Raw genomic sequence first — 18,960 nt, 5'->3', positions numbered from 1 at the left:
TTTTTTTAAAGAAACTCAAGGCGCAAACGTGCAGCTGAAACTATCTTTACCCAAGATCTACTTGAAAAGTTCTGCGTCTGAAACTTTGAGAAGTTTTATGGAGCATGAACGACCGAGTCGAAAATTATGTGAGAAGGTTACAAAATAACATACTAATTTCCCATCGAATCGCCTTATGTTTTCCTGTAGAAGATGTAGAGGTTGAAGCAGGTACATCTTCCAGACCTGAGACCAGAAGCACGTCGCGCTGCGAGGAACCCACGAGGCCCCGGGACACGGCCTAGGGAGGGCTGGGAATCTGGGGGGGGGCGGGGGGGGGGGGACGCGAGCACAGGGACAAGGGGCACAAGGGCAGACGAGTCCGCTGTGGATCAGGGCTGAAACGTTCGGTCTCAGTCGCCGTGGACAAGGTGCTTAGCGTTCGTGAACCTCTGTAACCTGGAGCTACTTACCTATACGCACCTGCTGCCCCGGGGGTTGCGAAAGACCGAATGGAGTACCTCGGGTCAAGCGTGGGGCACAGCCCCGGTCCACTGCGGGTCTTCAACAGATTGTGGTTCTTTCCTTCCTCCCAAGGCAAGGAATTTGAACCAGGCCATGCTGGTGCTTAAACTAAGTCGACAAGAGTACTACACTAACTGCTGTCAGTACTTTTGATTCTCTGGCTTCCGTTTTCATTAATTTAAATCTAATTATTTTTGTTTTGTTTTTATGCTGAAATAGGAGAACCGTTATAAATGGCTGGTAGGGATCCCTGGGTGGTGCAGCGGTTTGGCGCCTGCCTTTGGCCCGGGGCGCGATCCTGGAGACCCGGGATCGAATCCCACGTCGGGCTCCCGGTGCATGGAGCCTGCTTCTCCCTCTGCCTGTGTCTCTGCCTCTCTGTCTCTGTCTCTGTGACTATCATAAATAAGTAAAAAAAAAAAAAAAAAAAAAATGGCTGGTAGCTCTGCAATATATGTGGGTTGGAATACAAGTGGGTTCCACCTTTCATGTGATAATCCTACATCATAGGTAAGGGCCTTAAGATCTGCACCCTTTCAACTTCTTTATAAGGATTTATTCAGAAAAGTGCATTAATGTTTATGGTTATGTTGAGGAATTGGAAGCAAACTAAATGTATATTATAAAGGTGTTTAAGACATGCCTGTAATGGAATATTTTGAAGCTATTAAAATAATGTTGCAGAATATTGCGTTTATCTGGAAAGATGATCACTCTATAAGAGAAAGACACATGTAACAAAACTCTACTAACCAGGTTAAAAGTATTTTTACAACTTAATTTACATAACTATGTACCTGCCAGGAGGTATCTTGAGATGACAGTTTCTTTCTATTTTGCATATTTTTAGTCTGTGTATTGAAAAACAAGCACGTATTGCTTGTGTTTGCTTATTAAGGAAAGGTCCATTATTTGAAAAATCATTTCATTAATATATAAAATCACTAAGACAGTGTGTGCCATTTGAAAATTCAAACAGTGCAAGATGTTATCCAGTAAGAAACGGAGTTGATTCCACCTCCCCATGTGTTTAATTTGTATGCCATAGAAGACATAACATTTTTCTGCCCATTAATACACAGAATCAGACTCTTCCTGTCCAGAAGGCCACGAGAGCGAGGCGTGGCACCAGGGCCCAGGGGCGAGCGGCGGCCCCCCACGGCCCCCCACGCGGGCCTGCAGGCGCCGCCCGGAGCCTCCGTGGAGGGAATTCAGGATCCGCGCACCTGCTGCTCCCGCACCGCGCTTGCCGCCCGCCCGGAGGGTCCAGGCTTCGGGCCGCCCGCAAGGGCAGTGGCTGCGGGCTCGGGACCGAACGGGGCTGGCCCCCCTCCCCCCCCCAGCGCCCCCGCCCCCCCCACACCCGTGGGCGCCTTAAGGGTGCGCCCTCCGCTCCAGCACAGTCTCGCGGGGGGGGGGGGGGGGGGCCCGCCCCACCTCCCCCCAAGGGTGCCGCCCCACAGCCCCCGGGGGACTCCCCGCGGCCAGAGAGCTGCTTCAGATCCTCTCTCCCTCTGGCCTCTCCCGCGGTCTCCCCCTCCCCCTCTCCCCCTCCCTCTATCCTCTCCCTCTCCCCCTCCCCCACTCCCCCTCCCCCTCTCCCCCTCCCCCTCCCCTTCCCCACTCCCCCTCTCCCCCTCCCCCTCCCCTTCCCCACTCCCCACTCCCCCTCTCCACTCCCCCTCCCCTTCCCCACTCCCCCTCTCCCCATCCCTCTCCCCCTCCCCCTCCCTCTCTCTCTAACGCCTTCTCCGCCCGAGCCCCTAGCCAAGGGCCGCCAACCTCCGCCCCCAGGTGCACCTATTTAAGCGGATGCGGGAGGCCACGGGGCCTTTGGCGAAGTCTGTCCGTCCGTCGGTCCGTCATCCTCGTAGGCCTCAGCCCGGAGCTGGACCCGGTGCTCACGCTGGGCCGCACTGCCCAGAGGGGTCACTACTCGCCCTTTGCCTCCGGTGGACCCGCGGGGACCCGGGGCCCTCGGGCGGTCCGCGCGGCCCCTTCAGCTCCCGGGGGACGGGGACGGGACGGGGACGGGGACGGGGACCGGGACGGGGTCCGGGACGGGGTCCGGGAGTCCCGGGGACCGCCGGTGGCTCTGCGGAGTGGACAGGCCGACTGGCCTCCTGTCACTGCGTGGAAACGTCGGATTTCTCCACTTCCACACCAGTATCGGGCTTTTGAAATTTTTTTTACTGAATTGGTGATTGTAAAAGATTGCTATCTCACTGAGGGTTTTAGCTTCTGTTTTCCCGATTACTAGTTTGGAGACGCACCTGTTGTACTTCTGTGGGTCATCTGGGTTCCCTGCTTTGTGCGTCCTTATTCATTTCTCTGCTGCTTTGCTATTGAATAATCTGTATTTTTCTCTACATGTGTTCTGGACATACACGAGTTACAAATATCTTCTCACAGATTGTAGCATTCAAAAAAATTTTGTTAGGGTGTCTTGTTAACAGAAGTTTCTATTTTAATGTAATCAGATGTATCAGTCTTTCCATTTGTAGTTGGCACTTTTGGTATTTTACTTAAGAAGTATTTCCATAAAGTGTCATATTTGCCCACTTTGACTTTTTTTTAATTTTTAAATTAATAAACTTAATTTTTTAGAGCAGTTTTAAGGTTCAGAACAATACTGAGTGGGAAGCACAAGAATTCCCCACATATACCCCTTGTCCTCACACACCTCCAACCTCCCCGACTTTCAGCATCTTGCACCAGAGTGCTGTAGTTATTACACTCAACTAACCTGCATGAACACATTGTTACCACACAGGGACCTTAGTTTACCTTAGAGTCCACTCTTTTTTCTTTTCATTAGTTTCCCGTGGTGGTGTCCATTTTATGGGTGACAAACGTACAATATCGTGTACTCATCAGTGTGCTAGCACCAGAGTAGGCCCACTGCCTTAAGAATCCTCTGTGCTCTATTCGTCCCTCCCTCTGCTCTAATCCTGGCAACCACTGATCTTTTCAGGGTCCCCATAGTTTTATCTTTCCCAGAAGGTTATACAGTTACACTCATTCAGTACGTAGCCTTTCCCTTACTTAGATGCTTTTAAGTTTTCTCAGTGTCTGTTCCTGGCTGGATCACTCACTTATTTAAGCACTGATTTCTGTTCCATTGCATGGATGTTCCGAAGGATGTCTTAGTTGTTTCTCCGTTCTGGCAAACCCATAAATATGGATGGAGCTCCTGTCATGTGAGTATAAGTCTTCACTTCATTGAGGTAAATACTAAGGAGGGTGCTTGCAGGATCATATAATAAGAGGATGTTTTCTTTTATCAGAAACCACCAGAATGTCTCCCAAAGTGGCTGTGCCCCTTTGCGTTCCTCCCAGCAGTGACTGTTGCTCCATGACATCACACACATTCAATATCATCAGTGTTTTGTGTCTGACCATTCTGATAGGTGTGTAGTAGGTATGTTATCGTTGTTTCGATTTGTCACCATCTAGGGGCATACGACATTGAACATCTTTTCATATGGTTACTCTCCATCTGCATATCCTCTTTGATGAGGTGGCGGTTCAGGTTTTCTTGACCATTTTTAATTGGGTTGTTTTCTCATTGTTGAGTTTTAAACGTTCTTTGCATATTTGTATAGCAGTCTTTTGTTAAAGGTGTCTTTTGCAGATATTTTATAAAATCCTGAGCATGTCACTATTAGAGAGAGAACAATGATTTAGCAAGAGAATATAAACAATCAAGAAGGCTCGTGTTGGAGAGAGTTCAAGTAGATCAGTGTTTCCCAAAATGCAGGACATATACCACAAATATGGTAATTGTAGCCTCCAGATGACTTCAGTCATGGTCATTGTCTGAACTTCACCACATGGAGGACTCTGAGGGAGAACCACACAGTCCAGTCCAGTCAGCCCCTAGACACATAATACATAATAATAGTAGTAGTATTGTATTAATGTTCATTTTTAAGCTCATTAATTATATTATGATTATATAAGAAATTAACATTAGGAGAAATTTGGTGAATGATATATAAAAGTTCTTTGCTATTTCCCACTCATTTTTTCTCCTTTCCCCTTTATCCCCTTTCAAAAATGAGTGGGAAATATCAGAAAGGGAGACAGAACATGAGGGACTCGTAACTCTGGGAAACGAACTAGAGAGGGTGGAAGGGGAGGAGGGCGGGGGTGGGGGTGACTGGGTGATGGGCACTGAGGGGGGCACTTGATGGGATGAGCACTGGGTGTTATTCTATATGTTGGCAAATTGAACACCAATAAAAAATAAATTTATATAAAAAAAATAAAAGTTCTTTGCACTATTTTTGCAACTTCAGTAAGTATAAGATGATTTCAGATTAAAACTCCTGATAATGAGGGGTGCCTGGGTGGCTCAATGATTGAGCATCTGCTTTCAGCTCTGGGCATGATCCCAGAGTCCCAGGATTGAGTCCCACACTGGCTCCCCACAGAGGGCCTGCTTCTCCCTCTGCCTGTGTCTCTGCCTCTCTCTGTGTCTCTCATGAATAAATAAATAAAATCTTAAAAAAAAAAACTCCTGATAATGAGACACAATAATAAATATTGCTTTATGTCACTAAGATTGGAGTAGTTTGTTTCACTCCAGTAGACAACCACGATACAAAGGTAAAAAAGTATTGTCACCTGAAGCTCATGAGAATGGATGGAGATGGACTTGTTTGTTTTTTAAGATTTTATTTATTCACGAGAGACACAGAGAGAAAGGCATAGACACCGGCAGAGGGAGAAGCGGCCTCCCTGCAGGGAGCCTGATATGGGACTTGATCTCAGGACCCCAGGATCACAACCTGAGCCAAAGGCAGACACTGAACCACTGAGCCACCCAGGTGCCCTGAGATGGACTTATTTTAACTTTTAATTGGAAATCATCTTATACCTACTAAAAGTTGCAAAAAGAGAGAGCTCATATATACTATTAACTCCCCCTAATGTTAGCCTCTTGCCAAATCACGATAAAATTAATAACAGCAAAAAATAAACATTTGTACAGTAATATCATTGACTAGAGACTTCGAATTTTCCCAGTTGTCCCACTAATGACACTTTTCTGGTCCAAGATTTGATACAGAGTCCCACTTAGCCATAAGTTGTTATATTTTGTTAGCCTTCCCCAACCTATTATGGTTTTTCAGTCTTTCTTTGTCTTTTATAACCTTGACATTTTGAAGAGCAGGAACCAGTTATTTTGTGGAATGTCACTGGACCTGGGTTTATCTGATTTTTCCTTATGATTAAATTCAAGTTATGCATTTTTTGGCATGAATATCACAGAAGTAATGTTGAAACCTCTTCATTATTATCATAACAGGAGGTGTAGTATGAAGGCATATCTTAATTCATGAGATCTTATGCAATTCCAACTTTCCTCGCTTGTTTAGGATAGGCTTTGCTGTGTTTCTCCACTCTAAGGTTATTTTTTTCATTTTTAATTAATAAGTGTCTTATGAAGAGATATTTTGAAATGATGCAAATATCCTGTTTCTTATCATATTTTTACCTACTCATTTTAGCATCCATCTGTGGCTCTTGCCTGCAAGAACTATTACTGTGGTGTTTTCCTAATAGTGATTTTCTATTTCCTTCATTCCATCTATACCTATTAATTAGAATTTGACTGTCATAAAAGCCATCCCTTCTCGTTTATATGTTTATTCAATTGTTTATTCATATCATGATGAACTGTGGATTACAATCCAATATATCAGTTGTGTCACTGTTCAGATTGACCCAGACTTGGCCATCAAAATTCTTCAAGTTGTTCTTTAATATGTTCTCATAATTTTCTAGCATTTCCTTTCCTTTTGGTAGCACAAGACATTCCAGAATTGTCTCATATTTTTCTAACATTGGCCCTGGAATCCACTCTTCCTCCAAAGGTTCTGTTTTTTTCACTGGAGAAAAGTATTTAGAAACTAAGATTCGGGAGCTAGATATTCTCATTACTACTGGAATAGTACTGCTCTTTAGGGTTTCTCATTGGAGAAAATAAATGTATAACTGGGCAATAAATGTACGTAAACTAGTCCATGCATATAAACATATCTGTATTTATTTTCATATCTATTCATATTTATATTAAAAACTGATACCTTTAATTTTTAATTTACTACCAGAGATTTCACTCTACCCTTCTTTCTTTATTTGTAACCTGTTCTTCTAACAGAAAACTCACTCTCGTTTTCACAATACCTTTACATACGAAAATTGACTTTTTAAAATTTAAATTTTATTTTATTTTTTATTTTTTGAGAGAGAGAGAGAGAGAGAGAGTGAGCATGTGTGAATGGGGGGAGGGGCAGAGATTGAGGGAGAATCTTAAGCAGGTTCCATGTACAGTGAGAGATCATGACCTGAGCCAAAATCTAGAATCAGATACCCAACCGACTGAGCCACCCAGTTGCCCCTAAAAATAGGTTTTCCTAGTCCCCTTTTCCCTACTTCTAACTTCAAGTACTTTCTTGGCATTTCAGATCTTATAAAGGGAAATTTGTCAATAAATACAAATGGAGACTGCTAGTTCTGCCGGGTTATGCAGTTAAATAGGGCACAAGGGAGCAGGGATGATAAACAAACGTAGACATTTAATTAATGTTTTTAAGTAACTGCATTTTACTAGGCTAATTTCATATTGGTTTAAGAAAATCAATCATTGAATGGATTTTGTTGAGTGCAATGCTAACACCCTTCATCAGGATTTACAATAAAAATAGCAAATGGAGACTGAATGTGTCTGGTAATATATGTCAGACATGTCCCAGAAACTGAAAACAAACAAAATTAATATTATGCATTATTTTAATTTTGTAAAGGATGTTGGAATACTCTTTCTGTGAATGATGCCATACAAAACTAGTTTGCACTGTTCTGGTTATATAGTGACAAGAATAAATGAATATCAATTAGACATTTGTTTATCAGTTATTTTAAGCTTAAAATGTTAGCTCTATCATTTGAATAATGTATGTACCTATTTTAACTAATAATCTTATTTTTTTCAGCTACTTAGTTTAGAAACGGTAATTTTAGCTTTAAAGCGTGTTTTGATTTGCAAATTTGTTGCCCAATCTCTTTTCTTATAAATAGATTCCTCAATATCCATAACTTTAGAAATAAAGTACTTGTATTATGTTCATGAAAGTCCTCATCAGTGAGTCGGAGATCTTGCATGATTTGTTTTTTAAATATAGAAACAACAGTTGCCATGGCAAGTGTGAATTTTAGACTCAATACTCACATGAAGATTGTCTTAGGAACTGTCATCAAACACATAAAGGGTAAATGTTGAACAAATCGTACCAGCTTTTTGCTGACTCCCCAAGTGTGCACAAGCGAACCTGAGACTGAGAGCGAGGAATTTAAATTTAACCGTTAAGCCCTAAGATACCCTCTTGAAGGCGAGGATTTAGAGTTGGTTCTCTCGAGGTCTTTATAAGCTGATAAATTTATATTTCCGAGATAGTTTGGGTGTGATCTCACCTCAATGTAGAGACCTAGTCTTAGGAGCCTCCCAAAGGTTCCATTCTAGCCTGAAGATGCCAAGAATGCCACTTACACTTCTAATTTGCAGTGGAATGGGACCGACGGGGCTTTCTGCTTCTACCCGGCCACAGGGAAAGACGCCCAGGGAGGGTGTGAGCGGGCTGGGGGCGCATCCCGCAGCTCCCTCTGGCGTGGGCGGGGGGGGGGGGGGGGGGTAGTCCCGGAGGAGGAGCTGCGGTAGGCCCCGCGAAGGTGGTGGTGGCTTTTTTTTTTTTTTTTTGGTGTGTATTTTATTATGACAACCATGTGAGGCAAAGAATATACTATTTCTTCAATACCTTCAGGAAAACTGAGGAACAGAGATTTTAGAGTTTTTGCTCAAGGTCAAGAAGCGGAGTTAGGACTCGAATGTTTGTTTTAAAAGATTTCATTCATTCATTCATTCATTCATTCATTCATTCATTCATTCATTCCTGAGGGACACACAGAAGCAGAGACAGAGGCAGAGGGAGAAGCAGAAGCAGACTCGGTGCGGGGAGCCCGACGCGGGACTCGATCCGCGACCCTGAGCGAAGGCAGATGCTCAACCGCGGAGCCCCCCCGGGGCGCCCTGGGGACGTGAATGTTTATCGTTGACAGGACTGTAGCTTTTTCCATCTACCTGCTGCCTTTTGTTTGCAAATATCTGGAACAAACACACACACACAGAAAGAAGCCGGGAAACCAGGAATGAAGATTCCAGGCGCGTGGATGCAGACAGAGCCCGCCACGCTGGGGGAGGGGGATGGGCGGTACCGAGCTTGGGGGACACCGGGCTTCGGGGAGGGGGGCACCCGGCTTGGGGGGCGGGGGCCGGCCCCGGGCGCCCCGCGCTGCCCCGCTGACCGCAGTGTTCCGGGAGCTGAGGCCCCGCCGCGGCCTGGAGGAGCCGCCGCGCAGGCGCCCCGTGGCCCCGCGGGCTGCGCGGTGACCGAGAGGTGACCGAGGGGTGACCGAGGGGTGACCGAGGGGTGACCGAGGCGCCGGCCTCCTGCGGCCCCGGAGAACGTTCTGCAGGTTCCGCGACCGCGGCTGAGCCCGAGGCGCCTCTGGCAAGGGAGTAGAAGGAGGGGCCCCGGGGCGCGACGTGGCCCGGCTGCCCGGGGGCGCGGACCTGGGCGGGGACGGTGCTGGCGCTCGGTGTATCCGAGAAACCGCCGAGGAGCCGACGCCGATGCAGACGCACGAGGGTCTATTACAAGCGCGGGCTTGGTCCAAGTGCACCGGCCCAGCGGAGCGGGGACTCGACCCCAGACGACGAGGCGTGGCAGCTCTGGAGGGGCCAGTGGCCCGTGGGATACGCAGAAAGTTGCGCAGTCCCGTGGGTCCACACGCAGGCGGCCGATTGAATTACCCCTTCCCTATAGGATCCCCTTGAGCTGGCCTATTCCTTCGGTCAGAATCCGCGCAGGCTTGGCGGGCACAAGGCAGGGTTACGTCGTTATGAGCCGATTTCCGATTAGGGTGTGCCCAGCGGCTCGCCTGGGGGCGGGGGGGGGGGCAGCGCCTTAAGCAATGAGCAGGTCATGTGGGGGTCATAGGGGAGGTGGCGGGTGCAGCACAAAACAGAATCAGTCCTGCTCTGCTCGTCCAGGGGTAGGGGGTTTTTGTTGAATTTCCTGGGTCCCACACTCGGCTGGGAGTCGGGGTGTGGGCGCGGCGGGGCTGCGGGGCCCCAGGGGCCTGGGCTGTGTCGCGCCGTGGGTCGCCCCGGGGCTGGGGGAGCGGCTGGTGGGGCGGCGGCTGCCGAGAGCGGCCCACGGGCGCAGTCGGGGAGGCCGCCCCGACCTGGGCCGCGAAGGAAGCCTGGGCCTCGGGAGCGGCCTCCCGCGGCCCGGCCCCGCCCCCGCCCCCGCCCCCGCCCCCGGGCGCAGGCAGCCAGGGCAGGCGCAGGAGGCGGGCCTGGAGCGCCTGTGGAGCGCCGGGCGAGGGCGAGGAGCGCGAGGATCCGCCTGAGCCCGTGTCCAGCAGTTTGCAGGTCAGCGCAGGTCCTCCGAGGCCTCGGGCAGGGGTCGGGGCCTGTGCATGACGCCGGGGGCGGCCACCGCTTGCTGACCCCCAGGGCCCCCGCCTGGGCTGCGGGCGCCTGGGCCTGGACCCGCACGCGAAGGCATCTTCACGCCGCCTCGGCCTAGTTCGTTGCTCCCCACTCGGGCTCTCCCCTCCCCTCCCGCCCCTCTCCCTTCCCCCCACCTTCCTCGGGCCGTTCCTGCCTCCAGGGTACTCGCAAGCACCCCAGGAGCTTCGCCCCGCTCTCATCTACCGGCCCAGCAGCCTCCCGTCTCTGTACCCCACGTTCTTCCCGTTTCTAACGTCAGTCTCTCCCCTGGGGCACAGGATTTCATCTCTTTTGCAGACTTGAGGGCGTTAACCCCATGGTTTTTACCTGTAGCTCCTACATCCCCGGCATTTTTTCCCTTTCTGCTGAGCTGCTCCCCTTAGCCCACAAATCCCCTGCTCTCCCAGGAACCTCCACAACGTGCTCCAGAGCGGCTGCCCCGGCCTCGCTCCCACCGACAGTGAAGAGTTCTTTCTCTGCATCTTCCTCAACGTTGTTTCCCGACTTGTTCATTTTCCCCATTCTCACCAGCGTAAGGTGGGATCTCCTGGCGGTTTTGATTTGTATTTCCCTGATGGCCAGGGATGCGGAGCATTTTCTCATGTGCTTGTCGGCTACGTGTATGTCTTCTGTGGAGAAATGTCTGTTCATGCCTTCTGCCCATTTCTTGCCTGGATTACTTTTTTTCTTGGGTGTTGAGTTTGAGAAGGTCTTTATAGATCTTGGATGCCAGCCCTTTATCTGATATGTGGAATTTAAGAAACAAAACAGAGGATCATAGAGGAAAGGAAGGAAAAATAAAATAAGATGATTTTGGAGAGGGAGACCAATGATAAGAGACTCTTAAGGCTAGAAAACAACCTAAGAGTTGCTGGAGGGGAGGGACGTGGTGAGGAACCTGAGTGATAGGCACTCAGAGGGTATGTGATGCGAGGAGAGCCGGGGGTTAGGTGCAACGGATGAGTTGCTGAACTCTACATCTGAAACTAATGATACATGATACGTTAACTAATTGAATTTAAATGAAATAAAAAAATAAACAAAAGAGAGGAAAAATATCTTCTTTTGATTTCATTTTCCAATGTTCCAACTTGTAGTAGACTTCTGGCTGCTTTCAAGTTTTCTCTTTTCTTCATGTTTAGCCTCTCCAGTCAGGCTTCTGCTTCAACCCGTCGGTACCCTGAAGCTGCTCTCGTCTAGGTGTCCCCAGTGATTGTCATGTTGATAAAGCCAGTGGCCACTTCTCAGGCCTCATCCTTTCTGCTTAGCAGCGTTCGATGAAGTACACTGTCCTGCCCCAGACGCTTTCGTCCTTTGGCTCCTAGGACGTTAGTGTCTTCAGGTTTCCTTCCTGGACCACTGGGCATCTTTCTGATTGAAAGACGTAGGACATTAGTCATTCAGCATCCGAAGTGGAGTCTCCATCTAGTCCTTAGGAATCTCTCGGAGGTTTCAAAAGTAGAATCAGGGCGACTCAAGTAGCTTGCTTAGATTCTTTTTTTTTTTTTTTTTTTTTTAGCTTGCTTAGATTCTTGAATTTGTTTCTTCAGGTATGACGTGGAAGGATTTGGGCTGCACGGTCCTGAAGCTATCCTGCACTGCCCCAATTCTCAGAAAGCCCTAAGCGGCCTAATGGTCAGCAGATAGAGACAAAGCCCCAGGGCTTGTGTGCAACCTCACCGGGGCCTCAGGTTAGTGTCTTGACTCTTGAGCCTTGGTCATCTCGTCTGTTGCATGGGGGATGGTACCTTCTCTGCTCTTCTAAATAATGACTCTAAAGATCAAAACGAATAATATTCTGTGTATGAAGTTACTTCAAGGATGCTCCAACCCCATGAGATGAGGAGGGGGATCAGTGCATCGTCTTAGAAGCCCAGTGGAGTATTTTGATGTAGGAATTCTGCGATATGACATTTATTCCCTCTTTTCCGTTACAGAAAATGCAAACTTTAATTTTGGTTGCTCCAGCCCCCCAACCTTGGGATGATGCATGTCTTTCCTGTTCCTCTTACGGCCAACCAAACTAGAAAATGCTTGAGCTTCCACGTTCAAGAGTTGCCTGGCAGTCTAATCATTTCTTACCACTGTTGCCCAACTTGCCATCACCTTTCTGATATGTACAACCGTTGTCTTTCACCAGGATCGAGTTAATAGCTCCCTGGACCCTGGCTCAGGTCCTCTGCTCCTCAGCCACAGTGGGCCTGCTCTCCCACTTACAGGGGATGTCGCCTCTCACTCGGCACCCCACGCAGGCTTTCATTTCACTCACAGTAAAGGCCAGCCTCCTCGTAATGACCTCCCAGAGCACACTCCACTCTTCCTTACCTCTCTGAACTCATCTCTGGCTGATTTTACACAGTCTATTTCTTCTGCCTTGAACACTTATTTCTCAAATTTCTACATGATAAATTCTCTTGCCTCCAAATTTGTGTTCAGATGTCATTTTCTCTCTCTCTTTTAAAAAAATATTTTATTTATTTATTCATGAGAGACACAGAGAGAGCAGAGACACAGGAAGGGCTCTCCTGCGGGGAGCCCGATGTGGGACTCGATCCCGGGACCCCGGGGTCACGACCTGAGCCAAAGGCAGACACTCAACCGCTGAGCCACCCAGGCGTCCCTGATGTCATTTCCTCAATAAGGCTTATCTTGGCCTTGCTGTTTAAAATTGCGGTCCATTTCACCATTGAGACTCTTCTAATCCCCGTTCCTAATTTTAAATTTCCTGTATCATCGCCATCATCCTCTAACGTACTATGCCATATACGTATTTACTATATTTATTATGTATTGTTTCCCTTCCCAGCTGGATAATGCAGGGGTTTTTGTCTTTTTCCTTTTCCACTCGTGTACCCCCGGCACTCAAGAGAGTACCTGGTATGTAGCTGGCATTTGATAGTTCTCAAGTGTTACATGACTCAGTTCTGAAGACATCGCTGCTAAGTGAGTATATCTGTTTCGTAGCTGCAGAAGCCGAGACGTGGAGAAGCCGAATAACGTCTCCAACACCACACGGAGAGGAAAGCGCATGGCCTGGATGCAGGCCACGGTTTTTGAATTGTGTCGCTATCATGTTTTATTTTGTATGCAGATTCTGATTGCTATGCCCAGAGCCAGAAGATGAGAATGTTTCAAAGGAGGGGGATTGTCAGTGCACTCAAAAGCTTTCAGAAATGCCAGAAAGAAGGAAGATTAAAAAAGGCTACGGTTCTTAAAAAAAAAAAAAAAAAAGGCTACGGTTCCTTGTAACCAGATGATAGTGACCCTTGTCAAAGCTGTTTCAGTAATACCGCAGCCAAAACCAGAGAGCAGTGGGGGAGAGAGTGAATGGAAAGTAAGTAAAAGGAGAGAAGGAATAATTACTACTCTTCAGAAGTTCTGGGGATGAGAAGGAGAAAAGATTGTAGTTACATGGAAACAAAAAAGTTTCGATTTTTTTTTTAAAGATCTTATTTGTTCATGAGAGACAGAGAGGCAGAGACACAGGCAGAGGGAGAAGCAGGCTCCATGCAGGGAGCCCGATGCAGGACTCAATCCCAGGACCCGAGGATCACGCCCTGAACCGAAGGCAGACGCTCAACCACTGAACCACACAGGTGCCCCTAAAAAGTTCTTTTTAGGGTAAGACTTGAGCATATTCCCAGGAAGAGGGAAAGGAGGTTAAAGGTAGCTGAAAATATAGGAATAAGCATAGAGGTGAATAGAAGAGACTGCTTTTAGGAAGAGCCAACTCAGCAGGTAAAGTGACACATGGACACTCATGGAATTTCCAGGTTGTTGTGTGAGGCCTGGGGCCTGTGGTAAAGGAGGTATTAAATTATCCCTCACTTTACTTTTCCTCCTCCCTCGAAAGAAACTTTTCCCATTTTCCTGAGAAGTTTTTCCAGGAAGTTACTACTTCTGTCAGTTCTCCTTCCCCAGTTCCAAATACCGCTGTCTTCTCTCTCTGAAGCATATGGCGTCAGCTACTACCTGTGAGGGAAAGGAGTAGCCAGCAGGCTTGAGCCCTTCCAGCTCCTCTCCCCAGTTGTGATCTCACTTTCATCATCACTGACTTTACCACCTTTCCTCCCATCCCAATGGAAAGGTGTCTGTGTTTTTCTCTCAGGTTCAAATGTAACCCTAGAATCGCCATCTGTCCTCAAAGATATTTTTAATACTTTTTTCCTTCACTCTGAAATTATCCATCAAGTTCTTTTTGAAAAAAAAGTTCTTTTTTTTTTTTTTATGTAATCTCTACACCCAGCATGGGACTTGAACTCACAAGCCTGAGATCAAGAGTCATGTGCTCTACCGACTGAGCCAGTCAGGTGCCCCCATAAAGTCCTTTATCTATATTGATAAACAAGATCGCCTGTATATAGAATATTCCCTCCAGATATCACTTTTCTGAATTTTCCACCAAAATGTAATGATTGCCGTTATTAAACCAGCATGCCAACATGTATTGAACTGACCATACCGGACATTACATTTGGCATTGGGGGAACCTGAGCTAAGTATCCTCAGGCATACAGAAGGGAGAAACATAAGCAGATTTTAACAGCGTGTATTAAGAGTAGCAGTGCAGATTTTTCACAGTGAAATGGACACAGTAAAATCTCTTTCTGTGGGATGCTCTTCCTATAATTTCTTTTTGAGTGGCACAGATTTTCTTTGTTCTCCAAAGCTCCCTTGAATTGGGTTTCTGTGGGTTGGATAAAAAGAATATGGATTAATAGGCTCAAGTCATCTAACTCAGAATTGTCAGAGGAGACTCCCAGGAAAGCTTAGTGGAAGAAGTCATGAGCGAAGTGAGTAATTATTAAGTGAGTAAGAATCAGGCTCTAGGGGATCCCTGGGTGGCTCAGCGGTTTAGAGCCTGCCTTTGGCCCAGGGTGTGATCCTGGAGTCCCGGGATCGAGTCCCACCTCGGGCTCCCTGAATGGAGCCTGCTTCTCCCTCTGCCTGGGTCTCTGCCTCTCTCTCTCTGTGTCTCTCATGAATAAATAAATAAAATTCTAAAAAAAAAAAAAAAAAAAGAATCAGGCTCTAGCCAGAGGAAGTAAGGGGACCGAGTGCCGTACGAGGAGGCAGTCAGGTAGAAGAAATAGCACCAAAACACAGCTTAGTGAGTATGTAGGAAGGTGTCAGGTGGGGTTTCTGGAGAGAGGAGTACATGGCAGGAGATATCAGGTAGTCTCAGGTGATATAACTAGAGAAACGACCAGGGATGGGAACAGAGTGTCAAGAGGTCACATGAAGGCTTCAAGCATTGTCTTTAGGTAATGGGGAGCCCAGCAGGGAGTCACATGACCAAGTTTGGCTCCCGGTAGGATGGATAGAAGGCGGACAAGCCTTAAAACGTAGTATCTTCCATCCTGAACCCATTTTCTGATCGCCACCTTCCCCTACACATCCCCTTGCTTCATTTTTGTTCTTTTTACGTAAGCGTCTGTGGGTTGCTGCTGGTTAAGGATGTGGACCTTCCCTCCTCCTCCTCAGCATCTCATCTCAGTATCTTAAATCATATTCATGGACATCTTTGTCTTGCAATTGGAAGAGGAGACCAAAACTTGGGAAGAGAGGAAAGCCTGAACCGAAGAAAAGCGAAGCAGGAGAAGAGGGTGATTGTGCCCAGCGGTTCCCTTGAACTAAGTTTGAGCCCCATTTTGAGAGTTGAAAGACTTGACCACACTGATGGACTTGGGCAGAAGGCCTTTTATTCAGGATGGTTGGGATCAGTAGTGGCTTAATAAGAAAGTTTTATAAAATATGGAATAAATCCTCTTTTTTAAACAATTAGTTTCAGAGGTAGAAGTCAGTGATGCATCAGTTGCATACAACACCCAGAACTCATGACACCAAGTGCCCTCCCTCGTGCCTGTTACCCCGATATCCCTCCCCTCACCCCCCCACTCCCCCTCCTCTCCATTTGTTCCCTTGAGTTCAGCGTCTCTTATGGTTTGCCTCCCTCTTAATTTTCATCTTTTTATTTTTTGTTCCTTCCCCATGTTCATCTGTTTTGTTTCTTAAATGCCACATACAGGTGAGATCATACGGTATTTGTCTTCCCCTGACTGACTTATCTCCCTCTGCATGATACCCTTTAGCTCCATCCGTGTTGTTGCAAATGGCAAGATTTTGTGGAATAATAATAATCTTAACAGAAGTGTGTACATCTTCAATTCTCTTTTAACCTAAATAAATACACTTTAAGTAGAAATGATTTGCCAATCTTTTGATTCCGGCCCATATCTAATTAGCTGTGCTGATTAGCAATTTTTGTCTCATTTTTCTTTAAAGCACAGCTTCCATTTGTCACATTTAAGTTTCTTTAAATTGATGTAAAAAATTATATTAATTGTGAGACAATTTGAGTATAGAATTCTTCTAGATCTTCTCCAGTCTTTCAAAGTTACTTCTCATGGGCCTCGTTTGATAGTGATATTTGGAGCAACTTTCCTTTGTTGGTCTTTTTTTTTTTTTTTTTTTTTGTCAATTTTATTTATCTATACGTGAGAGACACAGAGAGAGGCAGAGACACAGGCAGAGGGCGAAGCAGGCTCCTCGCAGGGAGCTCGGTGTGGGACTCGATCCTGCGACCCCAGGATCACGACCTGAGCCGAGGACACAGGCTCAACCGCTGAGCGCCCCAGGGCCCGGGGCAGCTTTCCCGTGGAGGGAGTGTGAGCCACTATCAGAGGCCATGAAGAATCTCTGTGGTGACAGAAATGTTTTGTGTCTTGGCTGCTGTAATGTCGGCACCCTCGTTGTGTTATTAGAGTTTTTCCAGACGTTGCTATTGGGGGAGATTACTAAGGGTACTTGGGTCTCCCCGTCTTAGTTCTTCGGCTTGCACATGAGGCTACAGTGTTCTTAGGTTCAAAACAAGCGAACCAACCGCGGAGGCCCCGCTATGTTCCAGGCGCCGCTGGAGACACGCACGGAGAGCTACGCGCCCGTCACCTCCCAGCGTTCGCTCTAACGCGGGGGGCGCAGTGCGCGGCCTGGGGTGCCGCGGGGTGCCGCGGGCCTCCTGCAGAGGGAGGCTCGGCGGCCGGGCGCGCCTGACGGGCCTGCTGCCGGGGCAGGTGCAGACGCCGCCCCGAGTGGGTGTGGAGGCAGCAGACGCGGGGCGGTGGGGCCCAGCGGGGCAAGGACGCGCGTGCACGTGGGGTTCTGGCCGCCTGAGGCCCGGGCGCGTGAGTGCCTCGGAACAATGAGACTTTGCCGCCGGCCGGAGGGCCCCGGGACGTCGGCCTTCGAGCTGTATACCCCGCCCTGGTCGGGAGCCCCGCCGAGCCCCGCCGGCCTCGTCCCTCCCGCGGAGTAATCTTACCTCCGGTCTCCTCTCCGCCAGCCCCGCGTCCCACCCGTCCAGCCGGGGGCTCGCCTCTCGCCGCCTCCGTCCGTCTGTGTCCGTCTCGCCGCCTCGACTCCAGGATCTACTCGGTGGTTTGTCTCCCAGCTCTCGCCGCCATCACGACTCGTGATTCACACTAACAACTTAACCATTTAAAAATGAAAATCTGGGGATCCCTGAGTGGCTCAGCGGATTTGGTCCCTGCCTTCGGCCCGGGGCCTGACCCTGGAGACGCGGGATCGAGGCCCACGTCGGGCTCCCGGTGCATGGAGCCTGCTCCTCCCTCTGCCTGCGTCTCTGCCTCTCTCTGTATCTCTCATGAATAAATAAATAAAACCTAAAAATTAATAAAATCTGGCCACGTCACAGCCTGCCTGAGGTCAGCCCGGTGCAAAGTCTGTGGGCTGGACCCACCGCCTCGGTAGCCCTGTCGGTCATTCCAGAACCCTCTTCTAAGCAGGCCCCGAGACAGGCCCCGCCGTCCTCCTCATCGCTGATGTCCTTATCATCTATAAAAACCCTTCTCCTGGGGATCCCCGGGTGACTCAGCAGTTTGGCGCCTGCCTTTGGGTCCAGCGCGTGATCCTGGAGTCCCGGGATCAAGTCCCGCGTCGGGCTCCCTGCGTGGAGCCTGCTCCTCCCTCTGCCTGCATCTCTGCCTCTCTCTCTCTCTCTCTCTCTCTGTCTCTCATGAATAAATAAATCTTTAAAAAAAAACCCTCCTCCTTTTTGCACACGCCTTCCCCCCACCTGAGTTCCCAGCCCGCCGTCCCGCCCAAACTCCGACTCCAGACGAACCTTCCCGAAAATCCTCAGGTCTCTGAGCGGGGACAGGATCCCGCCTTCTCCCGCCCAGCGGTTTCTAGGAAGCTGCGTCCCGCACTCGGCACGTTGACCTGCGGTGGTTTCCCGCCGTCTGGTCTGCACTGGCGTCCCGCGGCTAACCGACGGCGGGCGCGGCGGGGACCCTGCGGAGGCCGGTTCCTCCCCGGGGCGCTGCGCGGAAGGCCTCCTGCGTCCACGCGTGCCCCCGCGATCCGCATCCTGCCCGGTTCGCCGCGCGGTGTCTGGGCCGTGGGGGCGCGTCGAGGCCCCGCACCCGCCGCCGGCCGCCCGCTCCCAGGTCGGAGCCCGTGGCACGCGCGGGAGGTGCCCTCGCGTCCCCACGGACCATCCGCTCGACCAAGCCGTCGCCACGGTCTTGCTCACTTACTGCCTGGGCGGGCCCTGCGCGGAGGACGGCGGCCGTTTCCCCAGCGGCGACCGCGCCGGACCGTGGCCTCAGGCAGGTGCGCGGAGCCCAGGGGCCGTCGCGCCACGAGCCCGGCTCCGGGAGCGCCGGCGCCTCCGGGTCCCTGGGCGGAGGTCGCCCGAGCGGACTTGGTTGACGTCACAGACAGCCCGCGGGTTGACGTCACAGAGCTGCGGAGGCTGCGGGTTACCGCATCCTTCCGGCCGGGTCCGCAGCCTCCCGCGCCCCGCCAGCCCCTGCCTCGCTGCGCGTCCCCGTGGGCCCAGGGCGGAGCAC

General features: G+C 49.3%; 1 long non-coding RNA gene across 6 annotated transcripts in view; it reads right to left on the bottom strand.

Annotated features, from left to right (window-relative positions):
• The window catches only part of LOC140624859 (uncharacterized), a 21,518-nt gene extending 2,708 nt beyond the window's left edge, over positions 1-18,810 (bottom strand). Inside the window, exons 1-4 of one of the 6 annotated variants that reach the window (XR_012024304.1) lie at positions 18,231-18,810; positions 17,409-17,575; positions 4,274-4,383; positions 2,653-4,165 (exon numbers count right to left, since the gene is read on the bottom strand). This is a non-coding gene — a long non-coding RNA (uncharacterized lncRNA). Of the gene's footprint in view, positions 1-2,652; positions 4,384-14,620; positions 14,775-16,542; positions 16,869-17,408; positions 17,576-18,230 lie in introns of those variants that run through there. The other 5 variants (XR_012024302.1, XR_012024301.1, XR_012024305.1 and 2 more) reach the window with 5 other exon arrangements.
• Positions 18,811-18,960: the final 150 nt, after the last annotated feature.

This window comes from Canis lupus, chromosome 35 (genome assembly GCF_048164855.1).
Source record: "Canis lupus baileyi chromosome 35, mCanLup2.hap1, whole genome shotgun sequence".
Classification (NCBI taxonomy): domain Eukaryota; kingdom Metazoa; phylum Chordata; class Mammalia; order Carnivora; family Canidae; genus Canis; species Canis lupus.
Note: the sequence above shows the minus strand (reverse complement) of the source record. Positions and strands in the feature narration are given on the sequence as shown.